This window comes from Myotis lucifugus, unplaced genomic scaffold (assembly GCF_000147115.1).
Source record: "Myotis lucifugus unplaced genomic scaffold, Myoluc2.0 scaffold_823, whole genome shotgun sequence".
In the NCBI taxonomy this organism is placed as follows: domain Eukaryota; kingdom Metazoa; phylum Chordata; class Mammalia; order Chiroptera; family Vespertilionidae; genus Myotis; species Myotis lucifugus.
The window spans coordinates 19,443-24,491 of NW_005871871.1; the positions used below are offsets into that span (position 1 = coordinate 19,443).

General features: G+C 46.0%; 1 non-coding gene across 1 annotated transcript; it reads left to right on the forward strand.

The window, feature by feature from the left end:
* Positions 1-4,942: 4,942 nt before the first annotated feature.
* LOC111824015 lies at positions 4,943-5,049 on the forward strand. The gene has a single exon (XR_002827140.1). It is a non-coding gene; the product is annotated as a U6 spliceosomal RNA (small nuclear RNA).

Genomic DNA, 5,049 nt, shown 5'->3' on the forward strand with positions numbered 1-5,049 from the left:
AACAGTAGCAACATTACAGTTATGAAGTAGCAACGAAAATAATTTTATGGTTGGGTCACAACATGAGGAACTGTATTTAAAGGGCCAGAAGGTTGAGAACCACTGTTCTAGCCAATCATGGAGCCTGGGGTGGTTTGGGGAGGGACCCAACACAAAGAGATTCAAGGATTCAACGACATAACTTATGTAAAACCCTCCACACAGGCTGCTTTCTTTTCCATCCTAGTGGATAAGGAAAGGGAGCGGGTCCTGGAATGAACTTCTCCTTTTGAATTACCTCAGCCTCCGAGTAAGAATAAGTGCTACCTTGTTATCAGGCCCTGAGAGCAGGAGCTGCAGGCTGCCTTGTCCCAGCTGCTGTTTCCAATTGTTCTGATGCAAAGAGGCCAAGTTAGGAGACCTCATTTGGTCCAGAAGACCCTCCCAGAAGAAGCAGCATAGGGCGGGCCTGCCTTTCATTTGCTCTTGCCCTCTCCTTTGTGGTTGTGGGGCCACGATGCAGTTAGCTCTGTGACCAGAAAGGGACAGAACAGGAAAGGGTTTGGGCTGGAACAGGTTGCTCAACACCAATCCTTTCAAGATGGTCCTCCTCAGCATCTTCAGAATTCTTCCTCTTTGGGGACTGGTGCTTTCTACAGAGCACAGAGTCCACAGGGAAAAGGTAGGGCACACTCCACTGGCCGTGGCTGGAGCCCCTGCCTTGTCCCTGACTCAGGAGCGGCTAGACCAACATGTCAAACTCACGGCCCGCGGGCCACAATGAACATTTTTGCGTCCCGGCCAATATAACAGTATGTAAGAAATGTTTTAATAAAAATTTCATAACTTAATTTTTACAACATCCTATTATACATAATTATTAATAACAAACTACTACATTCGCTAATGACTGATTACTATCATCGTGTTGCATTCATTCAGCAGCCGACTGCCTCGTCATTAGTCTTGGACTCACTTGTTTGGTGTGCACAACAGAAAATATTTTGCTTTCAGAGAACAAGAAAAATAGGTTTATTTGTGTTACACTTATTAATTTGTGCAGCTATTCAGTGTCTGGTAAGTTAATGTTCAAGAAAAAATATTAATTTTTATTAAAACGTTCTATTATTTTATGTTAACGATGACTCATTCATTTCAGCCCTTTGTATTCAGCATGGCTGTAAAATAAACCTACATTTCTATGAAAATTGAAGCTTTTATTTTGGGGGGCCCACATACACCTTGTTTTACACCTTGTTTATTTGGCCCATGTTAGCCTTTGAGTTTGACATGCTTGTAGTAGAGACTAGACCAGTGATGGCAAACCTTTTGAGCTCGGCGTGTCAGCATTTTGAAAAACCCTAACTTAACTCTGGGGCCGTGTCACATATAGAAATCTTTTGATATTTGCAACCATAGTAAAACAAAGATGTATATTTTTGATATTTATTTTATATATTTAAATGCCATTTAACAATGAAAAATCAACCAAAAAAATGAGTTCGCATGTCACCTCTGACACTCGTGTCATAGGTTCGCCATCACTGGACTAGACGAAGCCCCTGGCAAGCAGCAGAGGAAGCCACGGGTCCTCGGGCATCCCAGGCGGTACAGGCTGGAGTTGCACCAGCGCTCAGCTGGGGAGGGTGGGCACCCCAGGGAGAACAGCATGATGGGGGCCCATGGTGAGGCTGGTGAGGCCCTTGGCCAACGTGGAAGGCCTCTCACAGGCCCCGGCCTATACAGACCCCGGACTTTCCTCTGAGACCAAACCAGGTCGCCTACCAACTAGTCAGAGCCACTGTGGTTGACCGCCAGCAACTCCACCTAGCTGGCTCCCACCTATAGGGAAACAAATACAGAGCTATCTGCGACAAAATCATTTCAAAACCACCCACATCCATGACGAAGAGAAATGGGAAGAGCTGTCGGTGCTCACTGGATTCCAATAGGGGAGTCATTGTAACCTTCCTATGGAGCACCAGGTTTCACAGGTTATTGTCTTGCTTATGCAACACAATAACCTGCTCATTACTCCACAGAGAAAGCTCTCTGGCGTCTCACAGGCTAGGAATTGGCCTGGCTCGGGGCACAAGGGGGAGAGACTGCGTTTAGGAAGCTTAAAGGGCCTGGTGGGAGGACACATCAGCTGAGGCCTGGGTCTGACTTCATGCTGGGCCTGCCTGCTGTGCAAGTTCAGTCTGGCTCTGGGCACGGGTCTCGGGGGAGCCGGGCTTGCTGCCTTGGGAGGCTTGGAGCTCTACCTTGGACTGTAACTCTTTTCTACTCCTGTGCAGTGGGGGGAACTGGGCTGTGTCAGAAATAAATCATTTTCTTGTTAAATTTTTTTTAAAAATCCTTCACACAGTGCCTGGAACGCAGGAAATGTGAAATGGACCAGATTCATTTCCCCTGAGCCTCAGTCCCCTCCTCTGCAAAATGGGGTCATAATCGCCCTGCATCTTGGGGTCGGGGTGCTTGTAACTTGGGGTGAAGAAGCTCTTCCCAAACAAGGGAGGAAGAGGAAGAGCCATAAAGGAGAAGATGAGGTTTATTAAAACGGAAAAACGTTTGTAGGACAGAAGACACCACAAACGAGCTTTAAGGACAACTACAGCAGGCGTTACACACAGGAATTCTAATGTCCACCAACAGCTGAGAACATGCCGAGCCCACGAGGGATCCTCAGGGAAGCGCAGCCCACTTCCCCATGCCAGTCTTCACACCCCACACCTCCAGAGAGCAGTTTGCCAGGAAGTATCCCCATCTCAAACAACGGGGCGGCTCAAAGATCCTGCGAAGACCACCTGCAAATTGCTGGAAGAAAGACTGAAAGCCTAAAAAAGTGGATGTAAGAAAGACTGAAAGCCTAAAAAAGTGGATGTGAGAGAAACCAAGATGGCGGCATAGGGAAACACCTGAAATTGCTGCCTCTCACAACCACTTCAAAACTATAACTAAAAGACAAAGCGGACATCATCCAGAACCACAGGAAGGCTGGCTGAGTGGAAATTCTACAACTAGAAGGAAAGAGAAAAGCACACTGAGACTTAGAGGAGGTGCGGAAGAAAAGTGCAGAGGTACGGAGGCGCACGCGGAGAGGGCTGGCAACTGAGGATGTGGTTGTCTTTTTCAATCGGGAGGGAGACACACACTCCCGACTGCTCTGAACTCCAGTTCCGGGCGAGTCTCTGGGGACCCAGACTTATATGGGGAGAAACTGGATTGTCTGGCATTGGGCGGAACTCGAGGGCAGCTTTCTCTCAGAGGTGCTTGCATCAATTACTGCGGGACACTGAGACCTGAGGCCTCTTAGGGCAGGACTGAGGATCAGCCATAGATGTTTTCTTCGCCCTGTTGATTCCCTGAGACCCTGCCCCACCCAAGCTGTGTGCAGAGGCTTTTGCATATGAATGGCCTGGCCCTTTTGCAATCTAAAATTACCTAACTAACTGCATCTGGGTCAGAGAGACCCAGAACATCCAAAAGAAGGCCCAAGGCCCCACAGCAGCTTGCATTGCTTCACTGCTGGGCCTCATCTGGACACCTCCAAACCCCAAACAAAGAAGAAGAATCTGCAGATCTCTCCATAACTCGTGCTGGGTAGCCTCAGGCAGAGGCTAAATTAGCAGCTCCTTAGAGATCCTAGAGCCAGTGTACCCAGTGGTCAGAGTGGGACCATCCAGATTACAACTCCTCAGATCCATAAGGGACACACTCAGGGGGCAGAATCAGTGAGCACCAAAGCCCCCCTGAAGCAAGTCTTGCCCCATATGGGTGTCTCCAGCACAGAAGTTCTCCCACCGTAGACACAGCTGATTCTCACAGCCAATTGGCCTGGAGGTCAATTCCTCCCAGTGATACCAACTACAATCAAGGCTTAACTACAACAAGACTGTGCACACAGCCCACAAAGGGGTGCACCAACAGTGTCCACCTCAGGTAATTGGGGAGGCTGAGCCACTGGGCCCGATAGGACACCTAGCACAGAAAGCCACTCTATCAACACAGGGAAGCATAAAAAATGCGGAGACAAAGAAACAGGTCACAAATGACAGAAACGGAGGAAAGCAAACTACTGGATATAGAGTTCAAAATAACGATTATAAGGTTTTTCAAGAATTTTCTAGAAACCACCGATAAATCTAGTGAGACCCTTGAGGATATGAAAAAGGACCAACTAGAAATTAAGCATACACTGGCTGAAATTAAGCATACACTGGCTGAAATAAAGAATAATATACAGAGTTCCAACAGCAGACTAGAAGATCGCAAGAATCAAGTTAAAAAACACACAACCGGAAAAGCAAAAAGCAAAAAGAATCCAAAAATATAGATAGTGTAAGGAGCTTCTGGGACAACTTCAAGCGTACCAACATCCGAATTATGGGGGTGCCAGAAGAAGAGAGAGAACAGATATTGAAAACCTATTTGAAGAAATAATGACAGAAAACTTCCCCTACCTGGTGAAAGAAATAGACTTACAAGTCCAGGAAGTGTAGAGAACCCCAAACAAGAGGAACCCAAAGAGGACCACACCAAGACACATCATAATTAAAATGCCAAGAGCAAAAGACAAAGAGAGAATCTTAAAAGCAGCAAGAGAAACACAGTTAGTTACCTACAAGGGAGTACCCATTAGACTGTCAGCTGATTTCTCAACAGAAACTATACAGGCCAGAAGGGAGTAGCAAGAAATATTCAAAGTGATGAATAGCAAGAACCTACAACCAAGATTACTTTACCTAGCAAAGCTATCATTCAGAATTGAAGGTCAGATAAAGAGCTTCACAGATTAGAAAAAGCTAAAGGAGTTCATCACCACCAAACCAGTATTATATGAAATGCTGAAAGGTATTCTTTAAGAAGACGAAGAAGAAGAAAAAGGTAAAGATAAAAATTATGAACAACAAATACATATCTGTCACACGTGAATCTAAAAATCAAGTGAATAAAAAATCTGGTGCTTGCTTCGGCAGCACATATACTAAAATTGGAACAACACAGAGAAGGTTAGCATGGCCCCTGCGCAAGGATGACACACAAATTTGTGAAACGTTCCATATTTTT